The following is a 9,538-nucleotide window of genomic DNA, read 5'->3' on the forward strand; positions in this document are numbered from 1 at the left end:
AGAGCTTCGCTATTTATGGATTCTGTCATCCTTGTTTTCTTTTAACAAGGATGACAACATCCATAAAATCGAAGCACTGAAACGGTAGGACAAACGGACATTAACACTTGTATAGTGTCAGATTTGAATAATCAGAATATAAAATTGTACTTTGTTTTCCCAGGAATCAGTATACCAAAAATCAAATCAATCGGATTATTATATCACATAAAAATTAGTTGTTATAAAAGTAAAAAAATCAACATGTTTAAAATGGACGTGCGGACATTCTGGTAATGATTATAGAGTTGCTACGCTTTCTAAATCGTACCTAACTACTACAAGAATCACCATGCAAAGTTTGAAATTCTAACATGCCTAAATTAACGAAAAAAGCTTTCCGTTACGGACGTACGGACGGACCGACCCTAATTATAGAAAAGCTTCGCTTTTAAAAACCTTGGCATTATAGTTTTGAATATAACAGTTAGCTATACCTTTAAGCTTAAGAATATTAAACTTTAAAAAAAATATTTCATTACAGCTCCTATCAATGTTCATAAATTATGAAAGGGACTTATATTTTATTTTTAGGATATGAATATAAAAATGAATAATGTATTTTAGCCCAGAAATACTACTTTATTTCTACGCAATAATGAATATTTGATCCATGCAGTTCTATATTTGGATTCAAATAATCTATTATGGATTAACTTTATCAATCTTGCTTAAATTTCATGTCAGAAAATGTTCATATATATATTTATGATTTTTATGTGCGCACTAAATGTTTATTAATAACCTAAAATTACCAGAGAGGGAGGGGACTTTGGATTGTTTATTACACTAGTTCCCAAAGTTTTGTAATAACGTTTTCTTATTCGTTGACTTAACAACTTTGGGGGTTTTAATTAAATTTAATGTGGTTAGTTTATTAAGTTGAGTGTCCAAACGTTTTAACCACTAATTGGATTTTACAGAAAGGATAGATTCGTGTGTTATAATTGGGGATGCACATCAATAAATCGCCAATTGTCTTATCCCTGTAGATCGCTGTAAAACAACTTTTCATACTATTATATTTTAATTTTGCGTATCTACTGGTTTTATGACTCAAACTAGTCGCATCTAGGAGCTTTGTATATGTGGTAAGACGGCAGCATACGGACGGGCATTACACAGAGTTGCTACGCAGCGGCTTATCAAATCAAGCCTTCTGCGCTAATCCTATTATCACCATTTCACCCCTGCCCGCTGAGACCCCACAGGCAGCAGTCAGATTGGACCGTCTAATAGGGGGAGGGACGCGGCCACTTGACAACCCCGCGCCCCAGGCAACTATCCTACCGGGAGGTGGTTACCTTCCCCTTGACTGCAGCTTACCCCACAAATGCCTACCGCCGCAGGGCTCCGCCCTTGTCTCCCCACACCCCCTTCAACCTAACCTATTGTTATCATCTATTTTTGTATATATAGTAATAACCCTATTGTAAATGTATTCAGTTTTAAATATATCTTTGTAGTAGTAAATACTGCTAGTTCTTTATTGGTAGAATTCTTTAAGGCTAGGGGCTCGTTTGGATTCGAACTCGCGACAGTAAGCTGAAACGCTTCAACTTACCACATATACAAAGATTTTTAAAAATACCAAAAATACATATAAAAAAATGTAATATAATCTTAGAAGTTTTTTTTCAATTTTGATAATTTAAGTATACCCCCCTTCCCCTTCCGACAACGAGAACTCTGGCCGCAGCGCTCGGCTCCCTAGCCTGCCTAGCCGCCGCGCCATTGCCTGGGGGTACTGAAATTTTCAAAAAATTGAGGAGAACGCAAAAAAATTTAAATAAAAAGCAGTTTATTTAGTCCTCGAGGCCCGAGCTAAAAAAACTGGTGTTATTTTAATTATTTATATTTAATATACTTATATGCTACACATGATTTTTCTGGATGTCTGAAAACCAATTCTAATCCACCGGATATTAATCGGCTTCGAAGCCATACAGGATTATGTTTGACTTCCTTGTTTGTTGTTGAATTTTAAAACTGATTTTTCCGTATATAACTTTATAAATGAATCTTGACTTTTAGTTATCTAACAAAAATGCTATATTTATGAGTATTTTAATGATAAATATATCTAAACATTTTCAAGATTCTCAGTAAAAGCCCCAAGAGGCCTCTAATTTAAAATCAGCTATTTACCAAGAATGTTTTTTTTTCGTCGATAGATGGTGTTAGTTATGTTTTGAGCTAATTGCAAAAATGTCCGTAGGGCGGCGTTTTTTTTTGTCGATTTATCTCCTCCAAAAAAGTTATAAACCTTCCCGAAACCCATAAAAAGCTACCCTGTTAAGGAGAACCCGATCTGTTCAGGGGTTAGCGAGATCCTTCGGTACAGACAAACAATCAAACAGATATAGACATTCTGTTACTTTATTATAAGGATAATACAAGATTACCCCTTCTGTGAATTATTGAAAAGTTTGAAGCAAGCAAACAAAATTCATTAAATAGCTAACGAATAAGAGTTACATTTGAATATTATTGCATTTGTACTTGGTATCTAAAATTAGTTTAAATGACAGAAAATATACATATACTTATACTTAATGTTAGATTGTGGAATATCTAATTTAATTTTTACTTGTTTTTATAAATTATAATATTTATTTGATAGTTTCCAGTAAGGCTTTCAAACCGATTAATTTTCGCTGGGTTGGAACTGATTCTTAACCATACTGAAAAATCATGTATAACGTTGCATTACAGAAAATTGTCTACAAGCCCGGACTTTCGGTCTCCAAGTCTAACAAAACTGGTTTTAATCTTATTTTTTTAATATCCGCGGAAAGCTGCTTATAAAATCGATAAATAACTATTAATTATTCTAATCCATATATATTTTTTAATTCACTGATGAAACAATATTTTTTCCTAAAAAAATACACAATACATATTTAGACCCTACCTGTAAGGACTATAAATGTGAAACGAGGTATATTATACGGAGTAATGCTCCTTTTATACTCTTCTCTCCTCTCGGAGTAAATCCTCTCTGGTTAGTTTAGCGGAGAATATATACGGAGAGTCACAAATCTAAAGGGATAAGACAATGACCGATAAATTGATGTTACACAAAATTAACCCTTCTGTTAATTAGTGGTGGAAACGTTTGGACACTCAACGTAATGGCATAACTAATCAAAATTCAGTAAAAGTCCCCAAGTTGTTATCCAACGAATAAGAAAACGTTATTATAAAACTTTGGGGACTAGTGTCATAAACAACCCAATGTCCTGTCCCTACCTAACGACGGAGAGTAGTCTTGAATTATAAGGGATTTAAAGGGATAAGACAATGTAAAATGAATTATAATGTACACCGAAAATTGTTTAAACAAAATTATCCCAATATCTAAATTAAATTACTGAGGAATTGATTGACACTGCTTGTGTGAACCAACCAATCCAAGATTTAAAATATGTATAAAATATTTTCTCGTATTCATTTGAATCCGGTGGATAAGAACCGGTTCTTATCTATACGAAAAAAACTATGTCTAGCATCGTATTATATCCAGTTTTCTACGAATATAGTAATGTACAATCATAAGATTAAAACCAGTTTTTTTAGCCGGTGCCTCCGGCACCTCGGGGCTAAAAAAACTAGTTTTAATCTTATAATTGTACATTCTATATCCGCGGAAAGCCGTTTAAAATACGATGAGAGAAATAACTATTCTCGTATTCATTCGAATCCGGTGGATACATAGAATATGGGTGGATAGGAACCGGTTCTCATCCATACGAAAAAACTATGTCTAGAATTAGGGTTGGGCCGGATATCCGGCAATATAATCTTTTATATTTTACAACAAAAATCTCAGTTTCTTTTAAATCTTAAATGGCTGTAATTTTCTTATTATTGAAGCTAGAAGAACAATTTTTTCTAAATATGTTCATCTTTATGTAAATTTAATATTAGAAATCTCAAAACATAAATTTTGGCAGTGGCAGCAGCACTTGGCAGCTGCCAGCCGCAAACCGACGGTTGGCAGGTAAACGGCAACGGATTTTATGAAATTGTAATATGTCATGAAGATATATAAAAAAGCCTAAGTTTAAAATTTGAAATCTTCAAGTAAAAATTTGCGGTCACAGGAACCGTTTAAAGATTTCTGGAGACCTGGAGGTTCAGGACTTGCAGGATTATACCTAGAACCTGAAATCGACTTGAACACCTATATTACATATGAGGATGTACGACTATAGGATATTTTAGTATTAGATAACATGAAATGCTTTGTTTAAGTAAAAAGATATTTTTACTTTTTACCTGATTTGCTGGCAACCTGTGCCCGCCAGGAAGGAGGTATTAATAAAATTTCAACTCTCAGTTATGTGTCATACCCATATTTCGAAAGTCAGTCAGTTATAGCCCTCTACCTTTTATACACAGAAAATGGGATAGAAAAAAACAGAGTGGGGGGGGGGGCGGCATTCAACGCCACCTCCCCGCCCATCCTCCAACCATTAGGGGTTGATATTACAGATTGAGGGTAGTAATAGTTAATTAGATTTATTTGCTAAGAAGAAAGATCATTTAATAGTTACTTAATTTTTAAGTTTTAACCTTATTTTTATCCTATTATAATTATTATATAAAGTAGTAAGCTTTTTTTGTCTGTAGCAAAGGATCTCGCTAACTGCTGAACCGATATGGTTCTTCTTTAGAGAGAAGCTTCTTATAGGTCCCAGGGTGGTTTAAGGCTGTTTAATTTTTATAATTCTAAGATGCGTTGCCACGAAAGGGACTATATCCTTTTTTGATACTTTAATATGTAGTAATTTAGCCGGTTATCCGGCCGGATATCCGGTAGTTTGGCCGGATAACCGGATAATTGCCGGATACCGGATATCCGGCATTTGAAATCAGCCGGATATCCGGTATCCGGTATCCGGCCAAAAAAATTTCCGGCCCAACCCTATCTAGAATCGTAAGATGCGAGAAATAACTAACTTTCCATTCAAGTGTTTATAATTCCACAAGTAGTACTAGCTATAGTAAATAATCCTAATATAAAAGTAACAGGATGTCTGTGTGTATCGAAAGATCTCGCTAACCGCTAGACCGATATTGATCTCTTTTGCAGTGAAATTTTTTCCAGGTCTAAGGAAGGTTTTTGATTATTTTAAAGGAGGGTACATTTACCACCACCCAAAAGAAATCACCAATTGAAAAATTTACCGCCTTTAATTAAAAAAAAAAATTTCTAAAATGTAAATTAAAGGGTCAAATTACCCCCTACACTTTAATTATTCAGTATCTCCACACCAGTAAAACTAATCCTAAATATATATAAAAAAGTTCACAAAACTGACAATCCATAGATTTTCAATATGTCAATATTATTTAATCAAAATATTATAAACTTATAACAAAAACGATTTTAAAACATTTTACAAATGCAACATATTAGTGGCAATCTGCCATAAAGATTGAAACATAAAGGTGGAGCTTTCCCTAAAAGCGTCTGCCGACCACAGAACCCCTAACCCTTTGTTTCAAAATTAATTAGAAATTAGGGTGCATACTTTTTGCTTAATTCCATTTATTTTTAAAAGCGTAGCTTTTCTAAAATTAGGTTCGGTCCGTCCGTCCGTCCGTCTCGGATAGCTTTTTTCGTTAACTTAGGCATGTTAGAATTGACCTATCGATTTCAAATTTTGCATGGTGATTCCTTTAGTATTTAAGTACGATTTAGAAAGCGTAGCAACTTTATAAGCATTACCAAAATGTCCGTACGTTCATTTTAAACATGTTGATTAAGTCCTAAAAATGTAAGTATGTCCATAATTATTATCCTGTATCAAGCAGTTTTTCAACAAATTTACTTACAATTTTGCTTTGACTCTTTGATACATTCGCATTCTGATTATTCAGTTCTGACATTATACAAGTGTCAATGTCCGTTTGTCCTACCGTTTTAGAGCTTCGCTTTTATGGATGTTGTCATCCTTGTTAAGATAAAGAGGAGGGTCGTTAGGCCCTTTGAGGGAAACCACCACAGAATTTAATCCTTTCAAAAGCAACTAACACTGTATTTACTCAACTTTCAGGCCTAAATTATATAGTAGCTGCGCTACTAAAAATATTGACAGAGCTAAAAGATATAAACTTAAGCTTAACAAGGATAGAACTATTGACGATAAATTTATGTTATTTTCGATTCGTGTTTGGCTTCGAATCCGATTAATATTAGAAGCGGTTCTCAGCCATACTGAAAATCCATGTATAGCATGGTATTACGGAAAATTTCCAGTAAATATTAAAAAAAAAACCGTAACATAATACCAGTATTAATTTTAAAAATTTTCATTTTAATATCTGCGAGAAGCTGTCTTCAATAGATACGATGAATAACTATTAAACTTCTAGCTTCCTGAGCAGGTTTATAACTATTTTGGTTAAAGGTACCAACACTAGCCTCCTTAGAGAAATCAATTATTGAAAAAAATGACCACCCTAATAAAAATTTCTCTTGAAAACTACAATTTAAAAAAAGTTGTGGGTCGACCATCTATTATTATTGCTCAAGGATGTACCACAAAATTGTTTAGGTCTCTAGCTGTAATAGAAGCCACGATATACATGATATAAGTCCATATTAAAAGCAGGACATAAAATCGGTCAGGAAGCGGTCAAACGGTCAAAGGGTCATAACACCACTATTCTCAGATGTTCATTGATATCCCAGTATTATCCAAAAAAAATTTTAGGTCTCTATCTTATGCACAAAAGTCATAATGAAGAAATTAAGATTTATTTAGAATCTTTTCTAAATTTGGTGCCACCTAACCGACTTTGACCGGACGCCACGACCGACACATACCAGATATCCTTATAAGATCAACTCTTGCCGACGTATAATTACTAAACTTAAAAAGTCATGAAGTCACAACTCTCTATCTTACCTACAAAAAAAATGACATGGAAAAAACTAGAGGGGGGTGGGGTCAATAAGGGTTAAAGGATAATGAATGATTTGTCAATATTTGCTTAAGAAAATTGTTACATGGTGAGCGGATGGAAAATTCATGTTCTTGTTAAGTATCTTCTTTGTATCCTGCGCCCCTAGGATAGGTGTTAGTGACCTCTCCCCCCTAACACACGAAAGTGCCAAATGAAAAATGACGTTATACAATTCAACAATACAAATGACCATTGATAGGCCAGTATACATTATAATTGACCAATATTAAAATATATACTGGCATATAGGGGGTAATTTTTTTTCTAGAGGCGATTTATCTTGGAAGGGTGGTGGTACCCTCCCCTAAAACAGTCATAAACCTTCCCGGGACCTATGAGAGGCTACCCTGTTAGGGAGAACCCGATTGGTTCAGCGGTTAGCGAGATCCTTCGGTACAGACAAAAAGGCACACAGACAGACAAATAGACATCCTGTTACTTTATTATAAGGATAATAATAATAATAATAAAACTTAGAATGCAGAAAAGTATATGAATCATAAAATTTCTCTAACATTCATGTTGTATTTTCAACTTATAATTAGAGATGAACTACGTTTAGAAATTAGCACGTAAAAACCAAAGCCGTTTTACCGCAGATATTAAATTGTTCCGTAGTGGCTAAAGAGTTGAGATTCATACAACTTCGGATTGTTATTGTTTGTATTTTTAAAAATGAAAGTAGCCTCCTTTTTCAATTTAGTTTTAAAAAGAAAAAGAAAAAAAGGTTTTTTTTGGGGGGGGGGGGGGTTGTCATTTTTATAGGGGCGTTTTCTTTCAAGAGGTTAATGGTAAAAATAGATATAAACCTTCCCATGTACTATAGGAAGTTACATTTTAAAGGAGAACCCTATTGGTTCAGCGGTTAGCGAGATCCTTTGGTACAGACAGACATGCTGTTACTTTTAAATATGGATAATTAATTTAATAAGTTGATTTTCCAAACATTTAAACCACTAAATGTATCTACAAAAGGCTTAATTTTGTGTATAATCATTGGGGATGTAAATAAATTTATCGGCTATTGTCCAATCCGTTTAGAAATCTGATGTAGATTATTATTATTGTTGTATAACATTTAATTATATTTGCATATATAGGAACTTTCATTAAATATAATCGTCTGTCTGAATTAATTTTATCTTTCACAAACAACCCGCTACAAAGATGTTATATAGAATTTCCTATACTGTAAATTGTAAACTGAATATAACAGGGATCTAAAGGGATAGGATAATGGCCGATAAATTGATGTTCATCCCCGATGATAATACACAAAATTACCCCTTCTGTAGATTATAATTAGCGGTTGAAACAAATTGACACTTAACTAAATGAACCAACCATCCAATTGTTAAGCCAACGAATAAGAAACTGTTATCATAAGACTTTGGGGACTAGTGTAATAAACAGGCCAATATCCCCTACCTCCCTGAGAACGTAGACACATGTTTATGGATGAATATGGTTTAGTATATCTTTACGAGTGTTCTCTACTATTTTGTTTACCTTCAACTTAGTGCTTTTAGTGTGGGAAGTACATACTTAGTGTCTTCATTTTTGAAAAATATTTAATTTTTAAAACTATTATTATACAAAGAAAGTTGCTTTTTTTTACTTCAATTATAGCCATTAAAGAGTTTTTCTACTCTATAGCTATATGGAAGAAGGCAATTAAAAACAAAGAAACTACTTTTAGTCTGTCTGTCGATAATGATATTCATAATTTCATAGCCTGAGCATAGGTGGATTAGCGAGATATATTTATATATCTGAGGTGGATTCTTAAAAAAAATTTTTGGCTCACTGCCTCACAAAATTAGTTAGGCTCGCTAAAAAAATTTGTGAAAACTCCTCCAAAATTGCATTAAAAATCTACAAAAATTAAACAAAATCTTATGTTAATAACAATTTTATGATATTATTTAATTTTTGTAGATTTTTTATTTGATTTTGGAGGATTTTTTACTAATATTTTTAGCGAGCCTCACTAATTTTAGTGAGGCATTGAGCCAAAATTTTTTTTTAAGAATCCACCTCAGATATATAAATATATCTCGCTAACCACTATACCAATATGTCAATTATTTTATAGTGTAGATTATTTTTGTCTTTTTCGGGGGCAGAGAATTATACCGTCCCTAGAGAAAATGCCGTTAAAAACAAGGATGACAACATCCATTAAAGCGAAGCACTGAAACGGAAGGACAATCGGATATTAACACTTGTATAGTGTCAGAACTAAATAATCAGAATATAAATGTATACGAGTCGAAGCAAAATTGTAAGTAAATTTGGTTGAAAAATTGCTTGATACAGGATAATGTTTAAGGACATACTTACATTTTTATGACTTGATTATAGATCTGCTTCGCTTATAACATTATACTTTGTTGTCCCAGGAATCAATATACCAAAAATCAGATCATTCGGATAATTAGATCACATAAAAATTTGTTGTTAAACATGTTTAAAATGGACGTACGGACATTCTGGTAATGATTATAGAATTGCTACGCTT

The 9,538-nt window shown here is 33.2% G+C and overlaps 1 protein-coding gene across 1 annotated transcript in view; it reads right to left on the reverse strand.

The window, feature by feature from the left end:
* LOC145330017 (corticotropin-releasing factor-binding protein) overlaps positions 1–3,030 on the reverse strand; it is a 32,218-nt gene extending 29,188 nt beyond the window's left edge. Inside the window, exon 1 of the mRNA XM_080174548.1 lies at positions 2,954–3,030. The gene's annotated coding sequence lies outside the window, so the exon portion shown is untranslated. The remainder of the gene's footprint in view (positions 1–2,953) is intronic.
* Positions 3,031–9,538: the final 6,508 nt, after the last annotated feature.

This window comes from Acartia tonsa, chromosome 10 (genome assembly GCF_053477335.1).
Source record: "Acartia tonsa isolate MP-2025a chromosome 10, ASM5347733v1, whole genome shotgun sequence".
Classification (NCBI taxonomy): domain Eukaryota; kingdom Metazoa; phylum Arthropoda; class Copepoda; order Calanoida; family Acartiidae; genus Acartia; species Acartia tonsa.